This window comes from Crocodylus porosus, unplaced genomic scaffold, assembly GCF_001723895.1.
Source record: "Crocodylus porosus isolate Cpor-Errol unplaced genomic scaffold, CroPor_comp1, whole genome shotgun sequence".
Lineage (NCBI taxonomy): Eukaryota > Metazoa > Chordata > Crocodylia > Crocodylidae > Crocodylus > Crocodylus porosus.
In genome coordinates this window covers 32,438,238-32,450,450 of record NW_017728915.1, presented here as the reverse complement: position 1 = coordinate 32,450,450, position 12,213 = coordinate 32,438,238, and positions in this window count along the sequence as shown.

Below are 12,213 nucleotides of genomic sequence, written 5' to 3'. Positions count from 1 at the left end.
GGTCTGCTCCATGGGATATTTCTTAACGTGTCTTAAAATGCTATTTTGAAGAGTTTACTGGAATTTCACAAGACATTATTTTTTCCAAGTCAACAGGACCTAAGTTTGAAGCAGGAAAAGAGGAAATCCAATAGCAGATAAATTCACATTGTCAGGAAACACAAGCCATTGAAGAGGCATGTTGTGCAACCATGTCATAGAGCCCTGAGCTTGAAAGTTCAGGGCCATGTTTCCGGAGCTAGTGGCAGGTTACACACACACACACACACACACACACACTTATATGTGTACATTCACACACTCCAACCATTATTCCCTCAGTCAAAAAATTTCTGAGAGGCCATAGCACAGGCAGCCAGTTGAAGAGCATTTCAGTTGTATCCTTTCTGTATCTTAAGAGGCACAGTGCACAGGTATAGTAGGAAGCCAATCAATTGCAGCGTGGTTTCTGAAGAAGCAAAGGGGTTTTATTTAGGGGCAGCCCTTGTGTGAATGATGCATCTCCCCTTCAGATCGCTTAGTGTTATAGTGGCTGGATTCTGAGTTCCTCTTAATTTTCAAGGCCACAGTCTTTGCATAAGACCTCTGATCCTTTTACTGAGTGTGAAGTTACTCCAAAATGTCACACTTATACTCTTTTTTCCAGTCAAATGTTTCCCCTGTCTTGGAATTTTCTATAAGGAAATGCATAGGACATTGTAGCCTAATGTAAACAGGGGTTTATAGTGGCATATGAGCCAAGCTGTATCCATAACTGCCCACTCAATCTGTTTATACTCAGCTTATATTGGGATATGAATCAGAGATATAACACAGAGTTCCTTCTAATTCCAAAAATGATCTCAAATTTCCCTTCAATTACAGGTTAAAACAGACTTTCAGAAGCTAATGTTTCAAATGCGGGGGGCATCTACAAGTTCAGAGTTTTCTGAGTGGTCCATATGTCAGGCTGTGCCTTGTGTATTTACAGGGAGGGTCAATCCAAATGAAGCAGCAACAGAATGATGCAAAATTACTATTTGAATATGTATTTCTTATTATCTACCAAGATGCTGCACTGAAAATTGTGAGGGATCCAAGTCAGCAGGGTCTGAGTAAGGGCCACACATTGGATCATGTTTAATTCACTGCAAATTCCATATAAGATTTTGCTCAAGAAAAAGCTGTTGTGTTGTCTGTACATTATGCAAACCTGGCATGAGCCATTGATGAGACACCTAGCCGAATAGCTGATAGCTACTTGGCAGAACGTCATGGTGGATTCTGTTTACAGTGGTCTCATTATAACATGTAATTATTTCAGTAAGTTTGCATGCTGAAATGGTACTGCAAGTCTGTACTATATGACAAGGCCATTTACTAACAACACCTGGATTTTAATAGAGCACTTTACATTAGGGCTGTGCAAAATTTCACCGGCAGTTTCGTTTCGATGCTGTTTTGACTCATTTCAAGCTCAAAACAGTGAAATCGAAATGAAACGGAGAGCTTCGAAAAGGCCTTGAAACGAAACAAGGCAGAAGCTCAAGCTGGGCTTGCCTGCAGGGAAACAGAAACTTAAATTAAGGAGAGGGAGAAGGAAGGAAGGGGAAGGACTGCTCTCCTTGTTGACTGTGTAGCTGGCCAGTGACTGTGATCATTCCCTGAGGTCCCTTCCAATCCCAGTGCTCTGGAGGAAGGCTAGAAAAACTGCATAAAAGGCAGCATTGTTTGAACTGCCCTGCTTTCTGCCTTGGCGTCAGTTGAGTGAGGACACACATTAACACACACACACAATATCACCCACCCATGTCATGAGTTTTGCTAGAAGTGCAGGGCCCCAGAACCCAGATTCCCCCCTGCACCTATCTCCTTGACAGCTGGCAGGCTTCATAGCTGCAGAGGGCCTAGCAGGCCTGCAGTTTTCACCCCCTCCCCCCCGTGTCCCAAGACAGACACAGTCCTACAAGCACCCATGACACGAGTTTTGCCTGTCAGCAGCCAGAGGTGCAGGGGCCCAGAACTCAGAAGCCCCTGTACCTATCTCCTCAACAGCTGGCAGGCTTAATGGCCTCAGCAGGGGCTAGCATGCCTGTAGTTTTCACCCTGCTGCACCTTAACACACACACAGTGTCACCCGTGTCATGAGGTTTCCTTGTCCACAGCTTGAGGTGCAGTTTCCCCCAAACTCCTGCACCTATCTCCTTGAACCTTGGCAGCTTCATTGCCTCAGCAGGGGCTACCATCCCTGCAGTTTTTGACCTTGCTGTGGCTTAACACATACAATTAACATGAGTTTTTTGCTTTCAAGAATTTGAGGTGCAGTTTCCCTGAAACCCCTGGACCTATCTCCTTGAAACTTGGTAGTCTTTATGCCCTCAGAAGGGGCTACCATTCCTGCAAGGTTCATTCAAATCAGGCCAGGCCAGAAATGACAAAGTTATAAGCTGTTTTGAGCTTCCCCAGTATAGCCTATGGGCAAAATGTCAAAACAGCCAAACTGTTTCGACAAAACCAAACGGAACACCAGTTTCAAATCGAAACAAAATTCAAAATGAAATGCCATTCCATTGAAACACAAGGCAAAATGGAACAGTGCCATTTCACACCGCCCTACTTTACATCTGTATATCTCAGAGTGCTTAGAAAGGAGGTTGGTATCATTAGCCCCATTATGCAGTATAGGTGCAAGATCAGTCTGTCTGTCTGTTTTCCATGCACCTATTGTCATCCGTACTCTTAAAGCACATGAATTTTTTTTTTTTTTATTATAGGGAGAAAATTGATTTTTGGAAACAAAGTTTGCCAAAATCAGTAAGTAAGTGGACAATAGTATCCGTTTGTCTGATTTTGTTGCTAGCATACCAGTGCCTCACAGCAAATAATGCACATGCTGAACTTCAAGTGACCCAGTTGTCTTTGCTAATCGCTGGCTGATTACTAGCTAATCAGTGTCTTGTTTAGAGCAGAGAAGCCAAAACTACTCTGTACTATGCTGCACTTGGAAAGCAGGATGCATTTTTTGTCATCTTCATTAGCACTCTGTGATTGCAGTAGAGGAGAACAATGAAATACAGGCTTGGCTTAAGTGGAGCTCTGCAGCTGTAGGTAACTTATCAGCATTCTTTTAATGCAGACCACCATAGTCCTTTGTTCTGTAGCCCTCTGCAGTGCCTAAAACGGTTTACAGCCATTTGCCAAGTGGTGTCCCTTTGGGTTGTGAGAAGCTTCGGCCCCTGACTGGATTTGGTGGAATTCAGCCTGATTTGGTGGCCGAATCTCCAAATCCAGATTGAATCAGGAGACCCTTTAATCTCTCCAAATCGAATTGGAACCCTCTGCATTGATTCAGAGAGATTCAGAAAGATTTGGTGATTCAGACATAGACAGTGCTTTAAATGTTTTTTTTTCTATATACCTCTAGGTACCAGTTGGCTCGTGAATGCTGCTATGATGGGGTGGATGGAGTGTCCCACAGGAGTGTGGGGGCCCCGCAGCGTGCTCGGCAGCAGACCTGGAAGTGGACCAGAAGCACTTCTGGTCCATTTCCAAGTTCACTGAGGAGTGCACTGGGGGCGGGGCCTGTGCCCCCCGGCGCGGCAAGTAGTGCCTCCTGGGTCAGGAGGAGCATCTGGGGTCCCCCCCATAGCCAATCGCCGAGCCAGGAAGGTATGCCCCCCCCACAGCATGCTCAGCAGTGGATCTGGTAGTGGACCAAAAGTACTTCTGATCCGCTTCCGGGTTCAACACATGTGAGGGTCCCCCCATGCTCCTGTGGGATGCTCCATCCTCCCAAGCATTGCCGCATTCACAAGCCATGCTTGGTACCTCGAGGTATGTAGGAAAAACATTTAAAGTTGTGTCCATGTCCAAATCGCTGATTCTCTGAATCAGCATTGAATCTTCAGATCTGGATTTGGCTGAATCAAATTGGGGATAGTGATCCGAATCAATGAATTGAATCACTGTCCCTGATTTAGGCTGAACCCAAATCCAAATTGAATACAGCCTGTTTCACACACCCCTAGTGTCCCTACAAGTGAAGAGTAGCAGACAGGAGACTGAAAGTGAAAGTGCCATGTGTGGTCAACAGGACAAATTGTACCTGGTAGCACAAGCATAAATCCAGAGTAGCCCCACTAAAGTTTATGGGTTCAAATGCATCCTTTCACTGGAGCTGAGCTCAGTATAAGGGCCAACAGGGTTCTAGCCTTAGCGTCTAATGAGTGATAATGGCCAAGTCATTTCCCACCTCTGTGCTTCAGCTCTGTAAAATAGGGAAAATGATATTTTGCTGAACGTTTTGAGGTCTACATATAAAACCTTCTATCTGAGAACTAGTTTTTTATTAGGAGCAGTAAATCAGTGATGTGGACCTACAAGATGAAAGCTAGGATTCCCACCACAACCTGCAGTTGCTTTCTGCACAACTGTCTCCTAGTCCTTAAGGCTAAGTGCAGACCGTCAAAAAGCCCAAGACTGAACCAATTCAATCTTTTCATGTTAGTCTAAACTGTGTAGATTGAACCAATAAGCAAGTGAACAGACATTCACTTTTGATTCTAGAAATGCAGCCATATGACTGCAGTGGCCCAGGCCAGAAGCTGGGGAATGCTAGAGCATGCCTCCCTGCTCTTCTGGAGCAGACAGCTCAGGCCATAGCTAGCCCATCCATGCTGCAATGGGAGGTGTGCAAGGGAGGTGCAAAGCATCCTAGGATGCTGGGGGATTGTGAGTTAACTTTGAATCTGAAGAGGATCTGGCACAAAAGTCCAATAAATCGATTTATCCTAAATCAGTTAGATCTGATTCTGCATACATCCAGGTTTATCTTAGACCAGGTTCGGCCATTTTGAAAATGGTTTATGTGCACTGAATTTCTGTTGTGTTGCAGATTTGAACCAGTTTGCAATCACTTATACCAATTTATGTGTAATTACTGTCCCTAGCCTAATGGTTTATTCAAACCTCCACCTTCTTTTGCAACGGTTTGCTAGGATGAGAGAAGAAGGCTTCGCTATTTTCTGTGAATAAATAACTAGATAGAAATTTGAAAAGCAGGGCATTGTTTAAATTTTAAACCTATTTCATTGACATTTTGTGCAGGCAAGAGACTGGAGTTATAAACTTGCCTGAAATGTGCTTCATAAAGGTGGTTTCTTTTGGCGGATGTACCTTGTGTTCACTGAATGTAAACGTGCTTGTTAAAGCTATCAGTGTCCTTGTATTTTGACAGTAAAGCATCATCATAGGTTTGGCCCTCTTACCTATCCCATTTGCTAAAGAATAAGTCCACTTTCTTAATCCGTGGATTCATGAGGTTCACCTCTACTGAAGTTGAGCATTTGTAGATTTACAAAAGAAGGTGGATTTGTGTGTTTTAATTTACAGCTACCTTTCCGTGGCTATGAAGCTGGCCGTGTTGTTGAGCCTTTCTGATGCCAAAATACTTAAATTCATATTTTAAAAACCAGTAAACTCAAAACAGATCCATTTGTTCAATCAAACCTAGCTAAATCCACTAAATCAAAGCAACGTGTTTGCCTTAGAGACACAGTATTTATTGCTGTGTATTGCTAGTACATTGCAGTAGTTTAAGTGGTTTTTTATTATGCCATGAAGTATGTTTTTGATGCTACATGTTTGCTGTTTGTTCATTTGCTATTTCACAAAAAAAAAAAAAAGGAGTCATTTGCACAGGAACAGCCACACTAAATAATAGGCATTTTATCTTAATTTAAATATACAAAGGCTAGCCTATTACGTGGTGTTCATATATTAGCTTTTAACTTCTTAAGCCTAGATTGAAACCATTATATCCACAAGTGATAATGAAGTTAATGGATCACTTTTTTAAAAAATGACCACTCTTTCTGATCTAATTAACAGTGTCTGCTCATTTGAGTTCAGGACTAGAATAGCAAGGTAAGGACTGAAGCTTATTAGTGGAGTTATTGGATACGAAGGGAGCTATCACAGCCTCCATTCTCCCTTGTTAATGTTAGCATGAAACTGAGCTGATTTTTATTAAGGCCTATGCATTAAAGTACAAAAATATTTTTGAAGGTGATTAGCACTAAATTTGAACACAACAGTTTCTCTATTATCCTGGGGACATGTAAGCAGATTTCCTGGATTCTCTGCCCAAAGAAATCTCCCCAGCCACCTAGGCTTCTTGACATAGTAATCAGAATTTCACTTATAGGCTTGGATCCATTTCTATCCACACACACTGTAAACAGAGGATATAAAATGACACACTTGGAAAGACTGATTATTCAAGCTTTTGTCTAAGGACTCCACTATTAGAAAAATGTTAGGATTTCGCAATAAATGTCAACAGTACTTGAAAGTTGAAGGGTTTAACATTTCACCACAACCTTTAAATATGCATCGTTTCCAGTGAATATGGGACATCACTGAGGGAGCAGGGTTTGTCCTAAAGGGAGCTTGAAAAGTCAGAACAGGATGCTAGAATATTCCAGTTTTCTTGATGTCAAAAGGAGTCATCCTGTCAAATTTGACAGAAAAGCAGCATTTGAAGTGTGCACGGTACTACAAAATACTATGTACTTTAGGGAACAGCTCAAATTGCAATATCGCAGCTTTGGCAGAATTTGCAAAATGTCCATGAAATCCACGGGAACAAATATATATTAAAAATGAAATGCTGGCTCCCTAGTGGGAGCCGGCAGTCCCATGGCGGCTGTGACCTGGCCGGGGAAGGGGAAGGGGCTGCTGCCAACATGAAACAATGAAGGGGAGCAGGCAAGCTGGCTGCTGGGCAGCCCCCCACTCCACTTGCTGCTGATTTGGCTGAGGGGCAGACGTGCATCTCTCCACCAATCAGCAGTGAGAGGTGGGGCTGCAAGATGGACAGCCCCAGCCAATCAGTAGTGGAAGGCAGGGCCTCCTGAGGCCCTCGGTGAATCAGAGGCATGGGACGGCCCTACTATAATAAGCTCATTAAAATGGCAGCTGGTCTGGTACTCTGCCCAAGAAATCAGCAGCCGGCCTCCTCGCTTTAGGTAGACCCCTCTTCACCTTCAGTCTACAGCCAACCTTTTTTGTACCAGGACCCGCTTGTAAACATCGATGGCCAATCTTAACCCAGTGCCCTTCACTCCCGACCTGCTGGCCCCAGCCCCCCCCCCCCCGTGTGTGGGGCAGGGAGTGGGTGTGTGGGGCACCGGGGGTCCCAAGAGCCCCTTGCAGGCTGGAGCTCTGCCGGCCTGCAAGGGGAAAGCCACAGTTGCACATATTCAAGGAGAATCCATTTTTAAAGTTTGCTCGCAACCCTTTCATATATTCTTGCGACCCACTTTTGGGTTGCGACCCACGGGTTGAGAAACGCTGATCTACAGCACTAGGCACCTGAAGTAATTTGAGGCAGTATAGTCCAGTGGATAAGCTGTTAAAATAGGCACAAGGAAGACTCATGGATACTAACCCGCTCAAGTCTGCTACTGACCTGTAGTGGCTTGGATTAATGCCCTCTTGTTACCTCTCGCTTTCCACTCCCTCTACTTCTACTTTCCTGCCTTCACTTATCTTAATTAACTGTGGTTTTCTAATGAAAAACATTATGAGCTGGACCATTATTATTATTATTATTATTATTATTATTATTACTGTTATGACCATTATTTCCATAAGGAGATGGTGTAAAAGGAGCACCCTACTACAGCACCTTTCTGTAAACCAGCAGAAGTTTGGTTTCTTCCTAGTGCTCAGAGTAAATTGGATGCTTATCTTGCTGGGCTCCTATGACCCCAGCTGACTTCCTGCCCTTTGGGCAGGGGGCTGGACTCAATGATCTCCCGAGGTCCCTTCCAGCCCTAATGTCTATGAAATCTATGAAAATCTATGAAATCTTATCTAATTAGACTGTAAGATATAAAGAGCAGAGGTTTTATTTATTATCCAGTGCCTAACATGTGTGAGAGAGAGAGAGAGAGAGACTCCTGCAGCTATTATATAATGCTCAAGGAAATATTCACTAGCTTTGCCCCATTTTATTTCTGATGTCAGTTTGGTTTAGAAAATGTCAGCTCAGACTTCTCAGGATTTTGGGGAGGTGATAATTTTTTGGATTTTTTTTCTTTTTCATAATGGATATATCCTGGTTTTGCTGTGGACTCTGTTTTTGGTAAATGTTTTGAAAAACCATTTCAAACTTGTGTGCAAATAACTGATCTGGAGCTAGGAAACATTGCTTTCTCTCTCCCCCCACTCCCTACCCCGGCCCAAGTCCCTGGACTATATCTATGGTATTTCATTCCTCTTAGATCGCTAGCAATGCAAATCACACTTAAATGGTGTAAGATAACAAAATGCCTTTAAAATATATCTCACTTATATTCTGCTGGCAATTCATGCTGTCGATGTTGAAAGAAATTAAGCTTCCAAGTGGGAGTCAGTTTAAAGAGTCAAATATTTCCTTTTCTGAGCCTTCCTGAACACCCCCCCCACTTTTTTTTTTCTAGTTGTTCAGCAAGGCACACAGTCAGTCCCTGAACAGGCTGCTCAGAAGCAGTTACAAAATATGGAAGACTGTAAATATTGAGCAAGAAAAACTTTCATCTGCTTTGAGAGGTAGGAGTCTGAATGTCTAAGATACTCGCATTCATTTGACAAGAACAAGAGAGCTCATACCAGGGTATAAATGGAGGGAAGCAAGCCAACCAATGCCTTCCACAAGTGTCATGTTTTTCTTAGAACCGGGGCATACATTACACACAAATTTGAGATTATCTCTAACAATTATCTAAAATTAACTGTGGTTTTCTAATGAAAAACATTACGAGGAGGATCAGATAAGCAAGGGGTCTATTTATACTACTAGCTACAAGAAAAAAAATAATGTCTGAAACGACGAATGAAACCAGCCAGCCCCATGTGTCGAGTGTAAAAGAACGCTGGTTTCCTCTGCTTTACTTATTAGTAGCACATGCAGGGAGTTTTATCATGGCCATCAGTGGTTAACAGAAAAGAGCCCACTCAGAAAGAGAAGCCTGCTCATTCCCATGTAGCTCTCAATTTTTCTTTAAACATCTCTGTTCTTGTAAGGTGCTTGAGCAATTGCCGTCCTCTTGACTGACACACCAGGGACTGAAGTTGGGGACCTGTCGAACTGACAGCCTAAATGGCTACGGCTTGAGCTAAAGAACGGAGATATGTAGCCAGGAACTGAAAGAGCTCCTATGTGCCCTGTGGATCTCACGGAGGGAAACCTGTCTTGCCAGTCACTGAAATAAATTTGGCCCCTTACAAGGTATCTGATGGAAACGTATGTTCAGGCTATTGCCCTGTTATCTCGGCTCGTTCATGGTACCTCTTTCCTGTGCTACTTGTTGTTTCTTTTTAACACACAAGTTCCTGGAGGAAAAGAGCTGCCTATTACTATGCTTGCACCGTACTGAGACCATGGGCTTCATTTCCATGTGGATCCAGGGGACTACCACTGCCAACACAAAGGTCCCCTATCTCCGGCCAAATGTGAGTATGAGCTTATGGAAAACAAATGGGAGGAGCTTATAACAGAACAAACGGTGAGGCCTTGGGACAGGGTCCTGTGGGCCAGTCAAGCGGGGTGGACTCCAGGATCACAGGGTTGATGCCAGCAGTTGCTTTACATCCCCCTCCTCCCAACCCTTGGTGGGAATCATGCCAGTTCATGGATTTCTTTAGAGAAGACTACAAATTTGGTCTAATTTATGTGGCACTGCTTACAATCCCAAGGTGGTGTTCCAGTGGCCAGAAAATATTAGTCAGCCTCCTTTTCCTGGCCTCACCTTCTCTTTGCTGTAGGCCAGGAGAGTCAGGAGCGACGAGATGATCTGGCTGGTAGACGGCTGGTTTGCACCACAGCCATGGCAAAGAGCAAGCAAAGCCAGGGCAAGGATTTGACTCACAAGGTGAATGAGGCTAAAATGAATTTTAAAGCTCATAGTACTTAAGCTATCATATTCAACAGTTTCTCTTTTTGGACCTCACACATGTATACTTTTGTTGGTTTCAAGCTATAGAAGAGAAAGGCCTTGATTTTCTTTTGCATTTGAGGTTGTAGGAGTCCAGAGACTCCAGGTAAAACTCCAGTAACATCCTGATGTCTCTCCTACATTCACATCCATAGGAGCCAAAAGCATATTCTCATGGTTAATTCACCAGTACAGATGATCCCATAGCTGGCCCAAACCTGGACTCACATTTGTAGAAAAGGCTCATGGACCTTGACAAACCTAGTTGTTGTTTTTTTTAGTTGGCAAGAACAACAGAAACCAGATGAATTTTGTTGTCATTACTTTACACAGCTTTACTTATCAGTCATGTGAGTGTCTGCAGTTATTTTCACCTCCTGTTTGTAAATGCCACTTAACTCTTGTATTCAATTGGTCCTAAAAAAAAAAATCTCCAATCTAAACCAAACAATCCTTAACGCAACCAAATATTTGGATGAAGAAAAGACCAATGCCTCTGTGTTTGTGAAAGCAGCACCAATAAAAATAACACCAAGAATCAGACTCCGACCAACCAATCAGAGCTAAGTCACGGAGTCGGGCATACTTTTCCAAAGGTTTAAAAAGAGCTCCTTGTCTCTCAGGAATCCTGATTTTTCGCTGGTGGGCGGGTTTACAAAAGTTGGAAACTGCTTCTCCGAAAGGTTTGATTATCTGACCACTGTTTTGTTTTTCATTTTTCTAGAACAACTCAACTTTTTAGAAGTTTCCACAAGAGAAATGTTTTCCCAGCTGCTTAGACTAATTAGGAGGCACAAGGATCTGTTTTGTTATATTTTCCTCTGGATAGGAGTGAAGTTATTTCATGCAGTTTTTTTACACAACTCTGCTGTGTGATGTGCTGCATACAGAGCAGTTTATTTATACCGCTTTATCTCACACCTGTTTGGATCCTGGCTGTTTTATGGTATTTAAACATACTATTTCTTGCCAGTTGCTTCATCTCCACAGTTCCCTGCTTTTGCAGCAAATGCTTCTTATTAACTCTAAAAGAAACATCAATTGCTCCCTAAGCATTATTAGCGAGGACAAAAATAACATAATTGTTAGTTACTTCCAACATGTTATCACTGCAGACCTATAAAACAGACATTCTTTCAAAATACTGTAGGGACTATTTTACTCTGCTGAAAATAAATAATACATGTTTTAAGCACTTGTTATTCCATTTTGTTTTTAAATAAAAAGCTCTTGATTTTAAAAAAAAAAAAAAAGAAAGAACCAAGTTTCACTATTTTTCATTTCTTTGAGCCACATTAGTGTGCAGTTTCTGAGTATACCTCCCAACCTGCCAAGGCCCAGATGTGAAATGGAACAAAGAGCCATAATGTGGGATATATAAAATTACTCGTGCGGAAAACTTTTACAATCCTCTGGGATCCTCCCACCCACCCAGGTATAAATAAGATCTTCCTATAATCTCAGTTTCATTACTGTCTATTTCTGAGGGAAATAGTTTTTTTTAACAACACAGGAAATATCTCAGTAGGAACCCTCTGGTATTGTATTCAAGCACCACACAGTCAGTAAGGGACCCTATTTTCACAGCACCCTTATGCCCATTCTACAGATAGGAACCAAGGCATAAGGTAGGTCAAGTGCCTTGTCCCAAGTCACACGGGTATTATTATAACAAGAACCCCTATGTGTTCTCTTCTTCCATATGTCTCTGTCCATTCTCCATACCAGTTTAATTCCTGGCTAGCTCAGCAGGTGCTCTTGATGTTCCTAAACACTGAAGTGAATGGAGGCCACTAATAATGCGGCATTAATGATCTATCTGATCATAATGATTTTAACTCCTATCCACATGAACTGGAATTGAACCCTTGATCTCTATCCTTTCTCACCAAGGCACTGAGCCATTCTATGTTCCCATATGATATTAACTGATGGCCAACTAGACATAAGATATGGTCAAGGGAAAAAACTGCAGTCTGTCTACACCCATATGATTACAAAGGTCCGGATGTTGGTTATCTGTCTAATGGTATCTATGACTTAGTCATATTTTGCAGCAAGAGTGCCTCAGCCGCAGGTGGCATATGCTGCACCCACCTCCTCCTTTAAGGGGTTAATGTAAAAGCAAACTGTCAGACCAGAGTTGTGCAACAGATGCTTCATTTCATTCTGTGTTTCTGAAGTAGGTTCTTTTATCGATAGCCAGAGCGCACACAACCCTCCATATCCCTTCATTCAGTTAACATTTTCACTG